General features: G+C 30.9%; 1 protein-coding gene across 6 annotated transcripts in view; it reads right to left on the bottom strand.

Moving 5' to 3' along the window:
- krz (beta-arrestin protein kurtz) overlaps positions 1-25,659 on the bottom strand; it is an 80,011-nt gene that overhangs the window by 17,942 nt on the left and 36,410 nt on the right. For all 6 annotated transcript variants that reach the window (XM_088201170.1, XM_088201169.1, XM_088201173.1 and 3 more), the window contains exon 3: positions 13,532-13,600. The gene's annotated coding sequence lies outside the window, so the exon portion shown is untranslated. The remainder of the gene's footprint in view (positions 1-13,531; positions 13,601-25,659) is intronic.

Genomic DNA, 25,659 nt, shown 5'->3' with positions numbered 1-25,659 from the left:
TTTAGTGAAATCATATCGGAATACATATACACACCAGTGAAAATATAATTTATCTGGCATGTGCTAATAGAATTATTTGATTTCAACTTTTTCATGCATTTACCAACTTATCATTATTTATTTACATGCGATGTAAAAATATTACAGTGAATGCGATTTTTAGTTATATGATATTTTCACTAGTGAAGTCCAGATATATTTTCACCAGTAGATATATATTTCTACTATTGAAAATATAATTTAACTGATAGGCGCTAGTGATATTATATGCTGCTCTAAAATGTCTATGAAACTCAATTTAGCAGCTGCGAAGCGACAATTTGCTGTTCAAACCAAAATCTAACCTAATGAAAGTTTTAGAACTTTCATTAGGTCAAGTCAAAAATACTCTCTCAGGTGAAAATAAATTGAAGAAGAACGTCTCATCTCGCATATTGCTCTATAGTTTGTCTGCACTTAGATATTACACCATGTTTTAAAAATATGATAGCTATTTTTATGAGATTTCTGATATTCGAGAATTGGTCAAAGTATATTCAAACCGAATTCTGGTCAATAGGAGGGTGATAAATTATCATTTCTCAGAAGTCCAAAATTTACGTCAAAAGCAATAAAATCATGTCGGCGTCGTCGCAGTGGGAACTTTATTACTTTTTACGTAGATTTTTGACTTCTGAGAATGGATAATTGTTTTTTACGCTCTTCTATTGGGCAAAATTCGGTTTAGATATGCTTCATTTGATTAAGTCGTTATAAAAACGCTAGATAACCGAGCGTTTCCACTGCAAATGAACGATTTTATTGCTTTTGACGTGGATTCTAAAAAAGGAAAAATGTATGTTATATAACGACCACTGACTGCTCAACTTTTGCTCCCTCCCCTGGAATGACGCCCCTACTGTGAACGTGCGTTTAAAATCACAGGGGTGGAAGCGTTGAGGTCTGAGGTTGAACAGCAGCAGTAGGGGTAGGAATCGTGTTCATGTGCGAGGGTAGCATGAAAATAACTATATTAACCAAATGTTGAAATGAACTCTAACGGATTTCCAAATACAGTTCACGCGACCATACAATTCCAACAAGATAAAGGTTTTGGTTCACGTTGGTGTTCCACTATTTTGACCAAGTCTACATTTCTCGCACGCGATTTCGAACTACTTCTCGTGGATTTTTTGAGTTTAAATAAGATGATTTTGTAAAAAATACTAAAACTCATTTGATGATGAAACTAGATTTACATTAATTATTTTTTCGTTTAACGCGAAACGTCAAGCGAGAGAAATTAAATTCTAACGTCGGACGCTCCACGGCCAACGACATACGTTTATGCTTTCCTCTCAATTAAGTTTTTCGCATTCAACAGCCCAATAAATTTAATGAACCAAATTACGTGCTTCGAAAAACAACCCTCGGAGCAATGAAAAACACACGCTCCTAAAACACAAAATAAAAACGATATGAATAGACTATTCATAGTGCGTAATAACATTATCGTTGAACATCCTCTCTACTCTATTACGGCAAGAAGATGACGCCTTTTCATATAAACGTTCGCATAACTTTGCCCAAACACACAAACAATAACACCCGACCAACCGTACTATATATACAATAAAACTCGGAATCGATTGTAAGCCGATATTGGCCACACGCCAAAGTACACGTCTCGCATATACAGACAGCATCTAGCACGAGATTTTTGTTCGAGTTTTATATCGTACGAATTCATACGTTACACAACGAATAAGCACGTACACTAGAGACACGTGTATTTACTATAATAGAGAAAAAAATACATATTTAAAGCGCGTATACATGTTTTATGCGATATCATAAAACAGCGATACAAATTCTTAAGAATATAAAAATAAATATATATAAAAGTGCTGTATCAACCTATGGTAAACAAACTATCCGGATTAGTAAAGCAGATGGCCTAAAGGCGAAAACTTTAGAATAGTAAACTGAACAAAATAGGTTACTGTAAAACGATTTCTTTTGATAATTAACTATGATATGTTATGAACAGAGTAACAAGTAAATTATGCAAGCGACCTCAATTAATCGATAACAATACAACAAATTACCCAATCTAATTTTAATAACAGATAGTCTAATCAGATTCTGATTAATGTACAAGGAATTACCATTAGAGCAGATTATTTATGCGAAAACACATTTTTGTTATAATATGAATTAATTAATACGATATAAATTAAATTTATGTAGTCGAAGCTCTATATTACAAATTCAATATTATATTATATAATACATACGGATAATTCATATTATATAGTAATTAATTGTTTGAATTAGATCTCAAATATTATATAATATTATGTTATATGAGTTATTATCATTAATCTCAGCTTATAGAACAGTTTACGTGTCATAATATACCGTCTAATTAATATGTTGACAAAAGCCTATGATATTGCGGATATTTCATTATAAAATATATACTCTCGTTCTTGTATACACAGTGGTCAAAGACACTGGTTAACATGTTTAACATAACAATAAAAAAACTGTTTTTTTTTAACAAGAAAAATTAATTAAAATGTTGTAAACAATTTTTATATGCGATATAATGCATTTTATAACAGAAACTTACTTGTGTGTAAGCGAATTTACTTCTAACTCTAGAACACAACCAGACAGTTTCAAACCAAAGTTTCTTAACTGTCACAAAATGGTTTATACTTCTAAATCAAATTGTCTGGTCGTTAAGATTGCAGCAGATTGCGGTTGCACTGCGCTGAAGGGTGGATCTCGAAAACTTGAAACTTAGAAAGCGGAGAGCCTTATAGTATTAACAATGCTGTTTCCGAGATGATTATTTTTCACAAAAGTAAATTATTTATCTACGCCACGTTTAAAACCACACAATGTACTAGAACTAAATTCAATTTAAATCCTCTTATCTACGATTAACCGTGCCTATTCGGGTTTGATTGTTAGTAATTTGACTACGAAATTCGTACTTGACGAATTGAATGGGTTAATTTATATACAGTTGAAAGGGGATTATTATAATTAAATTTATTTTTAAATAATAAAAAAACATGATAAATAAATTAAGGAAACTTTATTATGGCAATAAATAAAAATATACATAACTATAGTCGTTATTTTACTATTCCAAAATACACATCCTTACAATGGTTTCCTCACAAAAAAATACTCACATATTACACAATTATGGTATATAATCTGATACTCAGAAACGAGATTAGATCGCGACGTGTGGCCGATTTGGTTACTATCTACCCTAAAAATATCTCACTATAATTTGTACACATTTATCGTGCCTCCTAATGAGCAATAATATTATTAAATCAATTTGGAATAGGTTTAAGTTGTTTATAAAATGGAATAATCTATGCTAATATGCCACAGCCAGTCGTACGGCTGTCTTGGTCTTCCAACGTGACATACATATTCTGCCCTCATTGGGTCTGTGTCCATAATTCAATGCCAGATTTTAATAAGGTCCGAAAATCCTCATCAGGACTTTTCTTTCAAATTTATTGAGACTATATCCTGTGCGAGCAACGTATTATACATATATGTACTACTATAGTTAAACAGTAAATCGTGTTACACGATTGACTGTACTTTGTTAATATTTAAAGCATAAATATAAATGCAAAAAATAATCTACAAAAATATTAAATTGCCCCATTTTAATTATTCTGCAACAATATTAGATATATTTAATAAAATAAATAAAATTATGTTGCAAATTACAAAATAGGGCAATGAGAGTAGTTAAAATAAAAATATATTTACTAGTTGTAGAAGTGTGATTGATAGATTGGGATGGTTGAATATTTAAGAAATATTGAAGATGAATGTTTTAGTATTTATATATACGCTAGAAAATAATATCTTACCAGAGTATTTTAATAAGTATTTAATAGTACATAAAGATGTACATAGATTCAATACTATAAATAGAGACGATTTAGGGATAGTTAGGTATAAGTGAACGAGCACTGCCAGGGGAATGCTGTATGGAGGTGTGAATTTGTATAATAATGTTCCTAGGATAATATTTGTATAAAAATGAAAATATAGCGGGTTTACTAAACAGAATAAAGAAGCACCTACGTGCATTCATAAATAAATTATAATATTAAGTCTTTCTTATTTTCTGTTTATATTTATATTATGTATTATAGTATGTTTAGTTCAAATTTGTTTAGTGTAAAAATGAGCTATATTAGCTAAATAAATTAATAAAATAATTATAATAATATTTAAAGTAAATTTAGTGGCCGTCTCATTAAAAGATTGGAACGTTGAAAAAATTCCGGAAAACAATACGGGAGATAAAGTGTCGCCTTGAAATTCTCCTTTTGCATAGTTTTTCAAAAACCTGCATTTAACACTAAAATGTATGTATTTTCCTGTATTTGCAATCTTGCATTTTCCATATAAGTTGCATTAACTTGTATGGAAAATTAAAACTTTCTTTGTGGTTCTTGTCCTCAATATTTAAAAAAAAATCTGTCGGAACCTTCCCCTGCTGATAATTTTATACCATTAGTGTTTAAATATAATTTCGGATATACGGGCGCCGCGGCTGGTTCAAATAAAGTTCAATTTTCGAGCAGCTGGGGGTCGAATATCGGCAATAACGCGGCGAATGTTGGCTTCCAAGTCGTCCATCGTCTCTGGTTTATCGGCGTAGACTAGCGACTTCACATATCTCTACAGAAAATAATTCAACGGTATTAAATCACACAATCTTGGAGGCCAATTCACAGATCCATTACGCAAAATTATGCGCTCGTCGAATGTTTCCTTCAATAAATTGATTGTGACGCGCGCTGTGTCATGTTGAAACTCTTTCACCAATGCCATTCTATTTGGAAACGAAAAAGTCAGTAATCATGGATCTATAGCGCTCTCCATTGAATGTAACGTTCTAGCCGGAATAATTTTTAAAGAAATATGGACCAATGATTCTACCACCCCATAAAGCACACCAAACTGACTTTTATGGATGTAACGTCGTCTTAATAATGGCTTGTATATTTTATTCACTTCAAATGCAGCAATTTTGCTTGTTGACGTAGGCATTCAACCAAAATTAAGACTCTTCGCTGAACAAAATTTTGTGGTGTAAATGAGGATCAAGAGCAATTTCATTTTAGGCACATTCACCGAACGAACGACGCACACGATGGTCAAGCGGCTTCAATTCTTGTACGAGCTAGATCTTGTAGGCTCGTAAACCAATATATTTTCGCAAAATCTTCCATAAAGTGGATGGACACAACTCCAATTGCTGTGCATGATGGCGAATCTACTCATTCACAGCAGAAACAACTTATTCGGTGCGCACTGTACGACGTCTCTGCGGATGCGTATTATCAATTATAGTATGCGTGGTGAGAAAACGATTCATGGTTATTAGAATAACTTGTTCGGATGGACGTTTATGTCGACCGTAAAAAGGTCGTAACGCACGGTAAGTTTCGCGAACTAAACCATGATTATCGAAATAAATTTGTTCTGGCGTAATGGAAATTCATGGTGAAATGGCAAACCAAACTGAGCACAAATGAGCTGTCGCTGGGAAAAGTGTTGCCAATACAAAAAACAAAACTCTAAAAAAAAACACACTTTATTTATCTAGATAGACTAGCTAAAGTGTTTTTATTAAACATCGACCTGCGGTCTAAAACCAATCTAAATTGTTAGTAATATTGACATTCCTGCTTTACATCAAATAAATCTACAATATCAAACATGTAATACACAAAACTAAATATTATTTTAAAATGCATAGTTGATAAATATTACAGCTTCGTTTTAGTAATATGATATGCCATTGATCAACAAATTATTACCAATTACCATTAATCGCGCTCCATAGTAAAGGTTAAGCTTGACCAAATGGGTTAATATTAATTCGCAAAATGGGTCGCGAGTAGTTATAAACCACAAAACGTGTTTATCACCTCTAGTATCGTTTTACAAATTTACGTATGCATGAACGTGTTCTTTTTCACGCACGTAAAAACGTGATCGTACGATATTTAATAAATTCAAATAACAGCTTAAAAAACAATGCTCCTGAAGGCTGATCGTTTGCTTAATGAATTGTTGGAATTGATACAACTAAAGACGCTGGGTGCAAATCGATACTTTAGCATTAATTTTAATGGTCGAGTTAATAATATATATTTAAAGGAGCAAATTTAATATTTTTCTAGCTTATTTTACAAACACGACTTTTATAATGTAAAACAGTTTTGATATACAAGATTATATGATATATGACCCGAGACACAAAGAGCTTACGAAGCGTAGCTCGAGCGTCTAATATAAATTATTTATTTACATCGTATAACAATGTAAGTTAACTATCGCAGAGTTGATAAGTAACATTAATTATAAATGTATCTTCCATTCATTGTGGGCATAAAAGTGCTAATGAGCGAACTTCGTCGGAAATCCTCATACATTAGTGTTAAATTACGAAAAAGGGGTTGCAGGAAAAGGACGTAAGCCTTTATCGGGGTTAATGGGGAAAGGCGTTAACGTCAAAAATACTTATAGGGATTGACAGATTAAGTTAAGCGTATGTGAAATCGCATTTCACGTAACAAAAACAATGCGAGAAAGAATGAATATTTTCACCGCTTTTTTGAATAATAAATTATATAAAGAGGCTATCGCAGATGAGAAGGATATTAATAAACACATAAAAACAACGAGCAAAATCAATACGTTTAATTAAGTCTAAGGCAAACGAAACGTTCAAAGCAATTAAGGGTCTTAGAAGAGACCGAGTTCGGCGGTCAAAAGCATACAAGCAAGTATGTACACACACATTCAATAATACAACCTAAATAAATAAGTAAATAAAAATCGTCGGGAGGGAAAAAGTTTACCGATGAAAGCGAAGTTCGAGCTTTTGAGCAATAAACAAAATACCCCGAAAGGTAACAGAGCAGCAGGTTTTCTATTACATATATTGGAAATGAAGCAAATTAAAAATGTAACGTTTTATTATATAATTATAATATAACCATAAAAGAAAGGTAGTATTCAATTTGAAATTTTATAAAATGAGCTCCGCTCTGTAAATTAAGCGAGCTGTAAAAATAGTGCACTATGAGTGAATTAATTTAATATGATTCTTGGTAGAGAAAATTTTACATTCAATTTATAATAAAAATGTAAATTAATACATAAGTAAACGGTTTCATGGTTTTTTATAAAACAAACACAAATATATAACATTTGTGTTATAATCTTAATGTTTTTTTCTTCCGTTTGTGTTGTTTCATTTTAGGCTCTAGCAATATGATTTTTTTTACAGAATGTCTGCTGAAAATTACTAAGTCGACGCAATTAAAAAAATAATAATATATGTACTACAGGTTCTTCTAATATTTAGTAACGAGCTTTCATAAAGTATATAATTTTGTTATTTTTATTTTCGATTGTGTTTATTTAGAACGTAATAGCTATTTAAGACAATGAAACCAATTTAAATTTATGAAGAGGATACCATTTATCGAGTTGAATTCTTAAATTTCTCGATTCTAAGTGGATTAACCATACCACAATCTAACTTTCAAAGTTGATAGCTCTATTATGCTGCTACAATAAAACTTTTGGCTGTGAAGGCATTGAAAACGTATGTAATTATATCATATTTAAATGTTTCTATTGATTTTTAAAAATGTACATGCATTTGCGCTTCAAGCGTCTTTAATTCTCGTCTTGCCTTCCCAAACAAAAATATTTCTTTCATACAATGGGATAAAGTAACTTAATATTGCTTAGCTTTGGTTTTAATGATTATTATAATTTCTTATAAATCGTCTATCTAATGTTACAAGGGAGTAAACATAATCAACAACGATCAAGGAAGTATAATAATAATTACATCAGAATTTTGTAAATAAGTGACATATATTTTATTAATCATAAACTACTATTGCAGCTTACATTTAATATGTCACTATGCACACAGTAACTCGATTTTATTTAATTATTAAGCACATATTTATCCGCAAGGTTAAGAAAATCTAAGAAAACCTAATATGTGATGATCGATCGAAACTATAATGATATAATAATCACTAATTCCGTTCTTATAAATTCGAACCTATGACTTTCAGGTATTAGTCATTGACTTTACCACCTGCTGGTTATCAGACTGTTCTATAAATCTTTGAGGTACGCGAGTCACAAAATAAAACATGTAATACTTATTCTCTACATGTTAGTAATTTTTTAACTGTTAATTTAAACAAAAATAAATCTACGCTGCGCGAGGTTTTCCTCAGACAGTTTATGAGTTACCTATATTCCGAAAATTGACACATTTCTCATTTTTGTTTAAATGTTTGTAAACTAATGAAGGCGAAACGTTGAGCTTTTGTGCTAGCTATCTACTTTGATGGGAGCCCTACTATCCTCACTAACAACCCCTAACTTCGCGTCCTTATGTAGATCTTCAATGTCAAAATTCCTGAAACGAATGTTTAATTACATTTGACACTTTCTAAATTTAATAGCATCCCTGCCCATTGCATAGCATATGTTTATAATTAAAATTGTCGCATTATGAACGAGTTGAAAATCATAAAGCATACAGCTTAACTGAAATTATTTTATCTCCACTGCCAATGTTGATTTAGAGTTGAAAACAACCCGATACTGAAGAGCATTATCGATAAGACCACTGTTAACAAAAACTATGTTTATACATTTTTGCAAATGTAAGAAAAAAACGCAAATCTGATATAATACATATAGTTCTAGAACGAAGAAATGTAGTGAATGTGATACTTAAGTTTGTTTTTACCACGAGAGAAATGTATACATTTAATCAAGATCATATGAAGAGCAAAGTAGTTTAATTTTATGAGGATGCTTCTGTGTACCGGATATGTTATGCTATGAAACGGGCAAAATGTTCGCTTAAAGCTTGAGCCTTAAAATTATGTATTTATTTATATTTAGCAACAAGCTTACATAATTGTATGTATGTACTCTATGTATTATACATATATTTGAATTGAATATATTTCCATTTGACAAAAAAGCAGATTCGTCAAGCATTATTATAAGTTGAGTATTATGATTTTTTTAATATCGTTGATAAAAGTATTTTTATTTGTTCAGGCAACTTGTTATAATATTATAACGAGTTGCCTGAATACATATTATATTTTAATATTCAATACAGTTTAAATATAAATGAAGTTTGATTTGTATATATGCTTATATTATATTACCATTATAAAAATGATATTAGACACAAATAATATGGTCATAATAAATTTTCTTCTTGTAATAAAAGTGTAATAACATACTATTTTATCTCTCGCCTTTTATGTTAATTATTGTACTAAAAGAGCAATTACGATCATTAAGTCAATAATTAAAATATATTTTTATACCTAACAGACGATATTCAATAATGACCTACATTTTTCTGTTTATAAATGATATAAATAGTATACTATTTTAGCCAGTGCGAATTTTGTTTATTATCTTACATACTACCAAGTAAATAAATATATCGTCGACATTGATTCAGACAGACAGACGTTTCTGACAGGATTCGTTGACTCGCATTCTTGTCACAAGATTTTCTCTATGATTAGGGTTGCTAGATGACCGAATTTGCGCGGACATATTTTCGGATTCCACTAGGATTTATATTTCAAATCCAGTCAAGTTATTCTAACATTTGGCTCAGTGATTTTTTAGCTCCCATATCAAGCCATGTAACTTATAAACTAATATTTCCCTTAATTTTTAACTTCAGTCAGAAAATTAGGCATGTTTATGAATATAAAGAATGTATAATATATATTGCACATTGTATATGTGAGGAATTAAATTAAAAAACATGTATTTTTGAGATTCAAATGTAATTTTAAAGAGATTATGATACGTACAATAACTATTAACATTAACAAAGTTGTATTTTTATTAACGAGGTTTCAGCATTATTATTACTAGATTATTGCGAGATTTGGTATTATACAGATATTTTCGCCCATTTTGGAGCTATTTGTTATTCGAATTCTAGATATTATGCAGCTATGGACTTTCTCAATGGTTGGTATTGAATTTTCTGTATTTTTAAATCAATACAAATAATCTTAGGTGTTTATGGTAATATTTTTTAACTAACAGCTAGATATAATTACATAAAAAGTAGTCGCATATAAAATAATGAGAAAAAACACAAGAAAAAGTTTTTTTAAACATTTTCAGTGGAGGGGTTCAACAGTAAATATTGATCTTTACAGTGAGATGCTTATTGATTTATTATCCCATCCACAACATTGCTACCTATACTATTGAAACAATCCAGAAACTCAAGTTATGAGGTATCATAGTAGCAATTTTGCCCCTCAGACTGTTACTTGTTTGTTCGGCTAAAAAAAACAGGCAAGCATGGTTCGATGCTTAGCCTAAAATATATTAGCCTTAAATATAATTAGCTTTGAACAATTATTAACATTAAGGTAGAAGTTAGTTTTCAAGTTATTGTTGATTGAAAAAGGCGCTTTTGTATCTAAGCCCCTCGTTTATAAATAGGAAATACATCCAAAGTGACACTTAGCAGTTCGGTCAACGTTCGAATCGGATTTGTCGGCTAATCGAATTTCAATCAACACGCTTAATCCTGATTCGACCAGCGATTCTCAACGGGCAGGGGGACGACCGTTTTGTATGGATCTGGTCTATTTCGAATGCGCTATTTCGGTGTAATTTATGTGTCTACTGAATTCAACCGTCGATGCATTTTCCGGCAACCGAGCTATGCGACTGTTTAGAATCAAAGCGCTTTTCAAACATCACCAAGACAGGCAAAATGATTTATGTCAAAAAATTAGAATGAAAATCATGATGAAAATCTAGGTAAATTCTCGTAAACAATAAAAAAAATAAGACCGCAACGGTTTCCATTATAGTTGTGTATAATGAAATTCGGACCATAACGGCCTCTAGCTCAGGGATTTGCTGTTGCAATTTTTTGAATATAAAATTATATTAAATTTTGTGAAAATATATAGTATTGAACTGTAATATCCAGTAACTCCAATACACTATTAATTTTTTTCTAAAATAATGTTAAAGCAAATTTACTCATTTGACAACACTGTTCTTTCTGAAAGTGGTATACAGCTAGCACGAAAGTCCAGTGGTATAATTTGGTAATTAATATCTAAAAGATTTGGGTTTGTATCTCATATGAACAAGTGTTTTTTTTAATTTTATCCGGTTTTAGTAGAAAAATCACTGAGCTAAATAATAATGTGGCTATTAGGTATTTTTGATTTAAAAATCAAACGTATATTGATAATTTTAATTATGATTTGCTGATTTGTTAAAATAATATAGCAATGAATAATTGTGTAATAGTTGATTGTATAAACAATATAGATATAAAAAATTTCCTAATGATAATACCAATATCAAAACAACATTTTTAGCCAGTGGCAATATTTGTTGTTTAATATCTAAAACAAAAACAATCGAAATTGTCATATCGAAAAATAAATATTATGGACTACCTGAAGTAGCAAAGAAATAACGAAAAATCAACAACAGCACCAGCTGAATTATATAAATTTAATGTTTTTATATATTGTATTATCAGTAATTTGACAACTGGATTTAATGCAGCAGAAATAAATAAATAATACAGTTTCATGTGGTTATTCATAAAAGAAAATCTAGAAAAACAGTCTCGAATCTATCCCGAAAATATTTTTTAAAATATGTCATTTCAGTAAAATTATATCGGAATACATTTTCACCAGTAGATATATATTTTTACCAGTGAAAATATAAATTATCTGGCAGGTGCTAGTACAATTATATGATTTCAACTTTTCTATATGTCATATATATGTATATTTACATACTTATCATTATTTATTTACATGCAATGAATGTATATTTTTTGGTTTAGTTATATTTTCACTAGTAAAGTCCAAATACATTTTTACCAGTAAATATATTTTTTCTAGAAAAATATAATTAAACTGATATGCGCTAATATGCTGCTCTAAAATGTTTATGAAGCTCAATTTGCCACATGCGAAACGTCCATTTGCTGTTCAAACCCAAACCTAGCTATACAAATTAACCAAACTCATCTCTCAGGGGAAAATAGGCGGAAGAATAAGTACAGACAGACATCGCATCTCACATATTTCCCCAGAGTTTGTCTGCATTTCGATATTACACTATGTTTTAACAATATGATAGCTATCCTTACCGATATTACTATGAACTTCTAATATAAGAGGGCTGATCAAAGTATATTCTAACCGAATTTTGGTCAAAAGGAGAGACCAAAAACAATTATTACTTCTCAGAAGGCAAAAATTAACGTCAAAAGCAATAAAATCGTGTCGGCGCCATCGCAGTGGGAACGCTCGGTAACGAGCATTCCCACTGCGACGGCGATTTTATTGCTTTTGACGTGGATTTTTGCTCTTCTGAGAAGGGATAATTGTTTTTTGCGCTCTTCTATTAGTCAAAATTCGGTTTAGATGTACTTTATTCGGTTCTCATTCGTAATATGTAATAAAAAGTAAAATATTGAGCGTTTTCACTGCGATGGCACGATTTTATTACTTTTGACCTGGTCTGGAAATTCACTGTATGGCAACACTTTGCAGCAAACAAAACACGACTAATTATCAGGTAAATATTAAAAATTCTTATATAATAGCAAAATTCGTTAATACGTAATATTAGTTTCATCGTAAAACTTGGGCGATTAATCTGACGAGACAAGTATTGGGTTCCAACTAACTCGTGTGGAAAAGACACGTTTCATTAGTAGAAGAAACTTTTTCAAAAACTATGTACATATATATATATATATGTATATATTCAACGCATATTAACGTGCCCTCGAGGTTTCAGCAATATAATCAAAAGATAAGAACTTTATGTATGCGTACACACCGAGTTTTAAACATGTAAATAATTCCGCTCGCGCAATAAATTCGCGAATCCGAATTAATCCAAAGCCGCAAAATCGAGATATTAATTCGCCATTAAGCATAATTCCCGAAGAAATAAATTAACCGTGGACTAAACGACGCCAAATAAACTAATATAGATTAACGGGCGTATTGCTCGCGAATTCTGTTTCATCTCCGTTCGTTAATCTTAATTTGTATCTGTATAATCGCTTGCGCGCCGCGAGACACGTTCAGCTTCATCGCGAATATTTTTCATCAGTTTCTTATGAAACTTATCAAAATAATAATTCTTTGACGTCATCTCACCCTGCAGTTGTATTATGGGCGTAGAAATAGTAAATATTCATATTGCCAAGCAAAAACCAATAAAAACTTATATATTTACCCCAGGTGGATGAAGAGCAGATGAAAAATCGTGTATAGAAAATCTTCGGCAAACTCGCGGACCCGAGGTAAACATTGATAATCGAAAAACTTTGGCAAATGACTATAAGTCGTAGGAGCACGGAAGGGAAACAACCTAAATTGTTACTTACGAACTTATCCACTGAAAATGGCCACGAGGCTCGCTTCAGACATACATCAAAGCTCTGCGTATTGATTATCTGAAAGAAAGAAAAACATAAATAAATATATTTTATTATAAACCCAAATGAGCTTTTCCTTAAATATATAACATAAAATGCACATCGTATCCTAATGTAGATACCGCTATTCATTTAATATCTAAAAGGTCCATATAGTTGCCACACGGCTCCATTTAACGATTGTTTAGAAAGGTTTGATTTACAACGCACTGATTTATTATGTAATAATAAAGTAAATTTATTGAGTAAAGAAATATTTATTTTATTACATTACGAAACGAAAGTAGAAAACTTTCATCTACTACGATTTATGCGTTTATTACTGATATTATTAAAATAATAATAAAAGGATCCTGGATAAATCATTTAAAAATAGTTAACGCCCGTCCTTTTTGCACGCATTAATTGCATATATAATAATATTATCTACAATAATGGGCAAAGTCAACAAAAATCAACCTATTGTTCTGCGTTTCAAATTAGTAGATATTTAAGACCGTTTTAATAGGTCTTTAACCCGAAAACAACTAAAATGTTATTATATGTTTTTAAGGTTAAAGCATTCAATTACTGTATATGAAAAAATAGTGATATAATCGTTTATAAATTAAAATTGCTCTTGACATTTTAAACGTTCAGTCACCGATAGTGAGATTCCGAGTAATGTAGTCGAGTGAGCGTCTATATAAAGATGTAGATTAAGAAGACTCGTTCACATGCACTTGAGATATGAATAGATATAAAATACGAATGAAAGATTATTTCATTATATTATAATTAAAAATATATATTAAATTACCAAAAAGGTAATAAAGCCGACTCTCTAGAAAATTAATATAGAACATTAAAAAAATACAAAAACAATTTAAATTTTATTTAAGATAAGCAAATTTTCGAATATCTTGTATATTTATAAATGAGACTATTAAGCATTGGGGCGGTTCTGTTTTAGTTTAAGGGTGTTTATCTGGCAATGGGGCGGGTGATTGGGTCAGAATAGAGGTTAAACCTACATAAACTAAATATAAGTAAATCCTTTAACATCATGCAATTTCACTGGAAGCCCATTTGATTGAGGAAAATTTGTATTTTCAGCAAGACAATGATCTTAAAAATACAGATAATATGCTTAAAAAAATATTTAGAAAACCTCCATAAAAGTAATGACTAGATAATCGATCATCTGGACAGACGCCTTCAAAATAGGCAGTATCTTACAAAGAAAGAACCGTCCGTAGTGTTAAAATATGAATGGGGTAAAATACCCACCGAAATTATTTAGAAACTACCCAAAATAATCGATAGTGTTTCTCATTTAATTTATGTGTATTTCTGTTTAATATAATGTATTATTAGCGTCTTATTAATAACGTATGGCATTTTATTTCAAACATATTTTTATATAATATTTGCCTATATGTATATTCTTTAAAATATTATTTGTCAATAAAATAAAAAAATAAAAATCTCATTACTATTCAGTTGATATCCTTAACGTACGTGCCATGCTCCATTACCTTTTCAGTTCAGAAATTTAATTTAAAATAAATGAACAAAAAAAATAACATAATCAGCTTTTCTACGTTCAAATTGTCTTTTGCTACGAATGTTTCTTTTTGCAAATTAACTTAAATATGCTCTATATTAAATCGACAAATTTATAAAAAGATATATAGAAATTAATTCAAGACTATCTTTTATGTCACTCGAATTAACTTTAATACTTAACCATACATACATAAACAGTAACGATATCAAGTCAAACCCCTTACAGCGTCGTTTTACAAATATAATAAATAATAACGATTTGATAAGAATACTTGCTAGTAGCGCTGCGAGTTTTTTAACGAAAAATACAATAAAGATAAGGTTTGTGAAGTTAAATAGGAAAACAAAAAAATAGCAATTTAATCGCTTTTACGCCATTTGACGTAAATAAAAACAATATTTTCATAATTGTATTTTAATTTAGTTTTAAAAACTCGATTTACTTGATTAAAAAATATATTAAGTAGTGAGTTTTTACGAGCACTGCGTGTCCAATTCGATCACAGTACGAGTGTCATGTCTGGCCAAATCACTCTTAGTCCCCCTTCGAAAACCAGTCTTTCGGCGGAAACGTTAATAATGACGAAAAATCCTAATGGGTTCAATTAAGTCAATTTAACCGTCGACCGGCTTGAGAAATAACTTTGAAAAAAGCAGCATGCCTCACTTTTATCAAATAGAAGAGAGAGAAATTAATATTCTATATTGGAATTATACACAAGGCAAAGGCGGTGATAAAAACCTTATCAGGCGCTGCTCTTTATCCAATAAAGTATATTTATCTAACGCGAAGCGAAACGTAAGAAGACCAATACCATTTCTGTATCTTAAATCAACTATATTATACCAGCAGAGTACTTTTGAAAAAAAACAATGAAAAGCTATGTATTTAAAAATAACTTATTAGCTGATCTAGCTGAATTGGCAATATAATAAATATGTTTTAAAATTACTTATACTTAATTTTCTTCGTTTTTGTATTAATATGCAAGGTTCGAGAGAAAGTATTGTAAATTAGTTACAATTTTATCAGGACTGGATCTATCATTGGTGAAAACAAACTGGACGTTCAAGATCTGATAGTGTAACTGTTTGAAAAGCATTTGAAGAGGATACACAATTAAAGTATTGTCGAACGGTGCTGAGAATTAAAAAAAACAATTATGATAACGAATTATCCACGTGATCGGTAGGATCCTTAAGTGCAAGGTTCGTTCAGTAATAAAATTCTATGCAAAATAAGAAACTGCTGTTAAAATTCATGACAGTGATGTTATGTAGGACTGACGCTCGCAATAAAGGGTGAAAATGCCATCAGTTGTCACTGATGAACCTTTTCAAAAAATCAAAATCGATAGGTGTTTAACGATCGATGTATGTCTTATTTGAAATATTAAGCTAAAGACGGTCAAACCCCTATCAAAAATATCAACCACTCGACCAAAAATTTTAAGACTTTATTATTTTTTATTTTCAACTGTTATTTTCCGATTAGAACCAATATATAAGTAATAGTTAAAAATACGTTGAAAAATAATAATTTATAGCTAATAAACTGATATTTTCCTCAAATAATATGTCGAGGACTAATTGGCCACGCAGTACGTGAATTGTTATTTAATTTAAATTTGTTTTTAGTATGTTATACTCATAAATTGCTATTTTACTTTAAGGAAATTTTTATGTTAAATTGTGGCAAAGTATTAATATTTTTAAAAATTATACTAATAAAATTGAAACTAGCACTTCTGAGGGTTTGTCCATCCCTAGATTAAGCTATAGAAAATGCGCGTGTTAGGTGCCGAAAAAAAGCAGGCACGAAACTTATATGACGTTGTAATCAATACATTTGTTCTAAAGCCACCAAATTAATCTATTGTGACTATTAAACATAAATGACCGGTATTTTATAAGCATTATAAGTCAATTCCAAAACTTTAGAAATCACGCAAATAATAATTATGGCGTTCAAAACAAAACATTATAAGTCGTGCAGAACACCGAGTATTGCACAATAGCCACTCAAACTTTGAAAAGTTATCAAAAATCAATAGTTAAAATAGCATACTTAATGTAATTTTCGCAAAATGGGCTATCCTTAGTAAGCTTTCAATTGTCCTCGTCCGCTATTCGTCCAAGCTCCCTTGAAGAACCTAAAAAAAAGTGCAACACTTAACACTACGACTGACTAACATGCGATGCGAAGCACAGACAAAGGGCAATTTTTATCATTAATTTAATAAATTGTTATTTTTGCTTGAATTTATTCAAGCTTTCGCTTGAATTTATTCAAGCGAAAGTTTTATCATTAATTTAATAAATTCAATTGTATATAATGGCGTGATTAGTAATACAAGCTACACTTATGATATGATAAAGTATACACACTAACACTTGGTATTGAAACACAATACGCTAAAACAGTCGCGGAAATTCAGCTGTAACACGATCCCTGCGATGGCAAATGAGGAGTAAACAAAGGGGCGTTGCCACGTAGTAACATAGGCATGTGTTTCGGACCACATTCATAACCTGTTCATATTATACACACACGACAACGACCAGGCGCAAAAGGAGAGTTGGGGGTGGTTTGCGCCCCCCATAAAACGACCTCCCATCCTCGGACTGAAGTTTTATTAGTTAGATATCTCGCGGGTAAAGAGCGTGAGATGTAATAAAAATTTTGATTAAATTTTCATCGGTATTGTTCAATCGCATTTTATTCAGCTCTAGACGAATTTATGACTTTAAATAAGTAATGGCATATACTATTATATATGTATATGTACATTTTTTCAGCCGTGCTAAAATCGCGGAAAACCTAACGAGCGTGACAAACGGACAGAAAACTCTACCATATATGTTGCTCGTTAACGAACCCCCGAAATGTTTTTATTGTTTCTAACCCTTCTCCAAAGAGAAGCACACCGTACATAGATACATACATATATGCAGAAATATAGAATAAGCACTAAAACGTGTTTCGATGAAATTTAATTTAAATCGTTCGAATGGAAAATAACACTTTTATTGTAGCAGATCCAAGGTTTTTCTCTGAAGGTTGCGCAAATATTTTATGAGATTGAAAAAGTAATACACTTTTAACAGAATTCAATAATAAAATATTTTCGTTTTATGTTACATATATTATATAAAATATGACTTGGAACGATATGAAGGGTCCAAGTAAATGATATTTTAGCATATATACCAAAATTTAAATTGTAACGCTATCTATAATAGTTTTATATGTATTATATTATATATAATATACTTAAAAAACTAAAGAATAAGCTCAAAATATTATTGTAGATAAAAACACGTACAGAAAAAGAGTAATTGATATTAGTGTTATTTATATTATGTTCAAACATTTTGAGAAACGGACGAACGCGCTTGCTCCGACGCAATGTTTTGAACTTAGATTTAAGAAAAATGTTTATATACTTTTATAATAGAGCTATTCTCCGATCGATTTGTATTATGTATAAAAATAAATTCTACTGCTGGAATCGAACCCACGGCGGTAGATTAGTTTAGCATTTTAAGGGATTACGTTTAAGAATTTTTGAATTTATATATAACGCCCAAATACATTCACGCATTAATTTAGAATCAATTTCAAAAATAGATCTCAAACACACAGTTATAAAGAGTGTTTCACAGACGCAGCAATTAACCTTTTTTATCTGAATGACACATACATACATAAAAATATAATTTGAAAAGCAGAGCGCAAATATGTGTTTTCAGATCATATCAACATGGAAATGAGGTGTTGCTGTAAACTCTAGAATTATGTTATAATCATTAACGCCCGTTTTATGTGACTGAGCAACAATATTCAATTTCAAAATAAATTAACAGAAAATAAAGCAAAAATTTAGAATATAATTAAATTTATTGTTAACTTAACGTTTCTCGCCGTGTACTTTCATCTAAAAGAAAAACAATTTTAACGTAAAACATAATTATGTAATATTAGAAAGAAAAACATTATTATAGCAATGTTGAATTACAAATTTAAAATCATAATGCTTAAGTAATATTACTAATAATTCAGAACAATTTCTAAGATCATATAAAAATATATTTGGATGTCTTCAATATTAAGTACCATCGGAAAAATATTGGTTCTTAGTAAAATTTTACGGCAAAATCGCTCTTGCGAAAATAAATTACGTAATGAACTTCGAGGAATTATTTTCTTGAATCTTGTTTAATTCATCGGATAATATTACTTAGCATCAGTTAAATTCCATCGCCGCGATTCGTAACCATCCAAGTTGACGATTTTGAAAGCTATTCATCAAAACGGAACAACCGTGCGAATACGTATTCCTTAAACAAGTTTCAATACCATAATGTAACCCTCTCTGACTACCACCTATGAGCGAAGGCTTTTCATTCGCAATCTCGACTCGTTCATAATTCAACGTAAACTTGGAAAGCCTAGAGTTTCAATGGGGTTTGGAGATTCTAACAGTCTAAGCGGCGTATCATAAATGATGTATTACACATCTATCATGCTTCAAATTATTAAATACATCGCATAATACACATTTGTATTTTTTTGTCATTTGTAAATTAGTTTACATATTCGCGTACGTAAACAGCGTAAAATGAATTATATTAATTGACAAGGTCGAAATTGTTAACACGCAATGACAATGAGCTTTTATTACAATGAGAAATTAATTAAACGAAATGAAGCCGTGGTTAGAGGCAAAGGAGAGGTATTCGCGAGGATGATTGTCATTTCCTAAGAATTTGACGCGACGTTTGCCTTCTTTCTTTAATCTTTCTAAATTAAAATAAAATAAAATTCCACAATGAGGAATTGAGTCAAATATTAATTAAACTGAATACATTAAATATATAATTTAATTTAATATTTAATTTTTGTGACACAAAAATGGGTTTGAAATATAAAAGGTTTCCTTTCAAAGTTTTTTTTATATGCGCATCTAAATGGCATCGTCTAGTTGTAGTTTTTTATACTATATCAAAAGAGAAATTTTCCGAATGCATCCTTACTATGCGAAACACATTTCACGTAGAGATAAAATTTATACAGTAGCGCTTGGTTATAAGGACTACTATATAGGTCTCGACGCTTTCATTGTAAACGTGAAGTCGGCGAAATGTATTCTAAATTAAATAAAATTCTAGAAAGCATACTTTATATTATATCAATATAAAATCTTTTAAGAATATATAACAAAAAAAATCATTCATACGACTGGAATGAATCCTTATATACTTTTGTAAAAAATATTCGGACGTATAAAGTGGCAGATGAAAAGCATTTAAAATGTAAAGAAGGCAGGAATATATATTTAATATATATAAAATCAACTCAATTAGCTTATAACATAGAATATGCTATAATCACAATTAAATAAAAACTAGATCCTACTGAAACTAACAAGCATTCAAAAAATAAAAATACATTTCAACTATTCTATAAAAAATACTATGTATTTTCATTTTTTATTCGTTGGGAAATACCTGTTTTTAACAACTAAATTTTTAACAACATACAAATATGGTATATACAAATATATATAATAAATGGCGCATCTGATAGTAGCCCGACGTCTTTTAACATTGACTTTACTTTTTGATGAGCAGTGGCGTAGTTATGGGGGGGCGGAGGGGGCGGGCCGCCCCGGGCGGAACTTGCTTGGGGGCGGCATATTCGCGATGGAATCGTCTAGTGTGGTTTTTAACTCTGAATAAACTAAAATTTATGTAAATCTTCGAATAGCAAGAACTTAACAACAATTAATTTTTTATTTTAAGAAATGCTAATTTTATGACTCTGCAAAAAAATGTATGGGGGGGGGGGCGGCAATTTTAAGGATTGCCCCGGGCGGCAAATACCCTAGCTACGCCACTGTTGATGAGACTTATGTATTTATCTATTAAATATATTTATTTATTAATTATTACTTATTCATTAATTGTGAACGTAAATTATTTCACAGCTAACGTCACAAACGACTCAACCAAAGTAGCTAATGGTAAGTTCATATTATTATTTTGAAACTAATAACTTAGTAATTAGTAATGTGGGTTTCCCCTGGGAGTAATATGTTGGTATGTGTTATAAAGGTATAAATTCTCAAATAGCGAAAGTAGATAGTTTTTAGTTTAGATGATAATACACTAATGTATCTGAAAATCTATTTTTGCTGGAAAAAAGTGATTGAAAGTAGTATAGAATATTTGGAAAATGTATATATTGATCATAATAAAATAAAAATGAATGAAAAATTGCAGGTTTATGTTTAATTTGATGGTATGATTCAATAATAACCGTATTTAACCACTTGCTCATAACAATTAAATTGTGAACATGGAAACTATTTTTTTTTGGTTTATTTAATATAACAATTGTCATGATTATAATGAACAAAACAGTTACTATAAGTGTTGAACCTCAAAAATATAGTACCGAAATGCATTTCTGTAAGTTAAGGAAAATAGGAAAAATAATGAAATATCACTATGCTACTAAAAGCAGAAACAAAAAAATAAAAAAATAAAAAAATGTGGGGTCTTATTAACTCGCGTTACTGTACTGTGACCAAAATGTGAGCGTAAGAAAAGAATCACATACATAACACGGAAATGTTCTCCGTCATTGAAATAATATTTGTTGCGAAACAGTCACGGGAAACGATAAATCACCGGATCCACAAGATTTCCGTTGCAGTATACGATCTTGGACAATGTCCATCAAGCAAATGTCACTTTCTAAAGGCGTATATTTATTTCGTTGATTCTAAGAAGCAAGTGTATCGATTGGCTGGATGATCGCTGCATGATTGTGATTGCTCAACATGCTTTTCAGCCCTGAATACTTAAGCCTGGACTCCGATGAGGAGAAGGTAGTCACAAACAGTCACTTGGCATACTGTCATGATCGCTCACATCCTGAGAGGGACTTCACCATACAAGCACCTTAGCAGAGAGGGGGCATTTTCAGCTATACTATCGCTGTCACGCCACCACACCACCTACAAGAACTCTGAGGATCTTTCACGGAGATCATCCCTGCGCCAGTTTCTCCCCCGCCGCTCGGAGAAAACATCTCGCCATTCATAGTCTGTCGCAATATGTAATATAATCTAATACAATTCTTACTAGTTTCCACCTGAGTCTTACTGGCTACGAAGTCACACCCCACAGGGTTACGAAACCTTAAAAAATAAACGCAGCCATGAGCAACAAAAATAAGTAATGATTAAAAAATCAAATACTTAGTATTATATTTGATCCCTTCTCTACGCAAATTAAAGTAAAATAGCAGTTTGTAAGTAGAATTTAAAAAAAATATTGACGCAATTGAATTTTTTCTGCACAATTAATTGAAATGAACTATTGGATATGTATAGGGAAACGCAGCAAAATATGTCGTTTTAATTAAATAATGTCATATTGAGGTGTTGAAAATGTTATTAAACTACATCAGAACATGCAAACTTTAAAGCTTTTAACGAGTTGCAATCCATCATCTAAAACGCAAACGGTGCTCTTGTTTGAATACGCCATTTACAAAACACTAACGAAAATCGCAATTTCTACAGATTAATAATATAAACAAAAGCTCACGCCACCCCCAGATTTCCATTTGTCGCGAAGGGGGTTTTCTTTTCACCCTATTGTGTTAAATTTCACGAGACTCGACACTGGCAACAATGCTTCATATATATTAATGTATACACTATTGAATACGAGCGCACAGGTACCATGAACGAAAATTAGGTAGGTCAAAAAGACGAAGCTTTGTAGATTTGTACAGCTAATGTTCACGGTCAAAATCGTACAATGCATCGTATAAAACGACGCTGCATACGAACATCGCGAGGCATTAAAAAGATACAATCTGTCGAGTCACGTTAACGTATATTTATGTATACAGTTAAAATCTATGCATAACGGCCAAAAGCCAACAAACCACTGTTATATAACGTCAAAATATGATTGAACCGTCAATGCTATTTTTAGTCACGAGTCAAAATGTTAATTTAACAAATTGTCAATTTGGTTCATATCACGTGTCTTGCAAAAAAAAAATAATTGACACGTAATATATAAATTAATAATTACACTAATAACTTTGACATATTGACAGCGCACCCTTATCTGAGTGTCGTATTTTCTGATGAGGGTTGATGGTTTGACGGAGCTATAGATGATTTCTATTACGAAACTTATCTTATGTGTATCTCGTATATTATTGTATATGACAGATTCGCGTAGAGGCTTTATTATTATGTGTAATGTAACATCGGCTATTTACAGACAAAATAATGCCTGATGGTATTATAATTTCTTATTAAATAATACATATGACGTGATTGTAAATATAAAGCGACAGAGCTCACGAGAATTCTGTAACATTTATAATATTATACATACCAATACGTGACATGTGTAAAAAGCGATGTATTGTACAAAATGTGCATTAGTCAAATTTTAATTAGTTTTTCATATGGTATATATAAATTTACGTGTTTCATAAAAAGAAAAGTAAACAATTACCCAAAGTATTATTTGTGTAAAACTATTACTTATGTAAAATTTAAAATTATATTATCCCTAGTCGACAACACAGTAAAAACAAACCACGATATCGAAGCAAATGTAAATCTTGATAAAAATACATTTTCTAAATCCATCAGCGCGATTCGGCGATTGATATTATATACAATACATTAAACAAAACCGCAAGACGTCCAACGAAGAAAATTGGATTTTTCCGCCAAAGGCAGTGACGTTCGTGTAGAGAAGGGCGAGGGAAAAAGACAAGATAATTTCACGCTCTAAAACAAGTCCGCTGGTTAAAATCGTTTTGTTTTTATATCGAGGTACAGTAAATGCGTAAATACCTGTAGGTGGTCGACCGGGATTCAATTTTAACTGCGGAAGGCCGCTTTTAATCGATTTTAAATTGAACGAATAATTTATAATGGCGAGGTAATTGGTAAGATTCCACTTTGATCTTATATTTATATAGATTTAAAAAATATTAAGTCAAAGCACTTTATAATTAATTTATACAAAGATCAAAGGTATAAATCGGCCATTATTAACGAATGATTGCTTATATAGAACGACTAAGCTTTCTGAAAATAGTTACTTCTATACTATCAAGATAATTAGCACAATATATTATTTAATATTTACAGCTTCAAATTATAAGACTTAAGATAGATATATTTATATAATCCTAAAATCGTTGACGTTTCCTTGTAAATTCATTTTTTGTTGTTTTCTACACATTAGGGGTTGAATTCTACTAGAAATATCTGGGCTCATTAAATAACGCTCTTTTTCTTGTACCCCAGTTGTACATATTTTTTTCGATACTAAAATGCCATGATAAATCGGCGAAAACGTTTCTTTTTAAAATAAACATAACAGTGCTATTCAACTTATTTAGAATATGGCTTCATTGTCTGAAATCCAAATGAAACGATGTACTTCTTGTTAGATATCTCTACGGGTCGTATACGTAATTTTTGCTAGGAGCGTTGGGATACATTTCATTGTATTCAACGTAGCATTTTCTCAATGAAGCACTTTTTAAGTTGCTGTGGGGCGGTGTTGACAATCCGTTAATATTCAGAAACTTTCTGCGGAGAGCTATAGTGCCATAGAGTCGCAATCGCGTCCCTTATTCTTGCCCGTTGCGGCCAGGACGTAAATCCTTGAGAACACTTCTCTTGCATGAGCCATCCAGCTTCTCAACGAGCATGCCAAACACAAGGATGTTTTAGGTGATTTATTTTTTAACGTTTAATTGTTTAATGGCCATCATAGCGCATTGGGAAAACCTATCTAATCACAATGGTCAAATTTGTAATAAAATAAAATATTCAATTTAATACCATTTTCTTTCATAATAAAAATCTTTCGTCGTTGTCTAAGATAAGGCAAATAATACGTGCGCGTGTATATGCGTAATAAACGCAAAATCCGAGTAAAGAAGCTTTTTATTGGATCTATTTTAATTCGGTTAATATTAGATTTGTATAGCAACGCCTCTGTAGATATTCGAATTTTTATGATTGTTCTGAGATTATAAAGAAAATTATCATTACTAGAAATTCAGCGTATAACTCAAGTCTCTCAGGGTTTAATTAACGTTCTGCATTTTTAATTACGTCTGTTGAAATTTGATTTCGCGTCCCGAGTGAGACTTCTTGTCGAAGAATAATTAAGTGTATAATGAAATACGATTGTCGTTATTTCTACAACGTACAAACATAAAGCTTGCTATATAATCTATTATATTATATACGTATGTATAATCTAACAAAATGTAATGTGAAAATTGATACGTGATGGATATCGAATATTTGCCCATCATAATGGTTCAATAAAACATTAATTAATAACGCGCGTCGGAAAAACGCCTTTCCATGTTTTATTCGTTAAAAAGGCTCTAATTGACGTTATTGAATTTGGTAATTCAATCCGAATGCTGTCCTCGGATAATTTTTCAACTGAAAAAT

This window comes from Plectrocnemia conspersa, unplaced genomic scaffold, assembly GCF_051122295.1.
Source record: "Plectrocnemia conspersa isolate PC_06_02 unplaced genomic scaffold, ASM5112229v1 ptg000013l, whole genome shotgun sequence".
NCBI classification, from domain to species: Eukaryota; Metazoa; Arthropoda; class Insecta; order Trichoptera; family Polycentropodidae; genus Plectrocnemia; species Plectrocnemia conspersa.
Note: the sequence above shows the minus strand (reverse complement) of the source record. Positions and strands in the feature narration are given on the sequence as shown.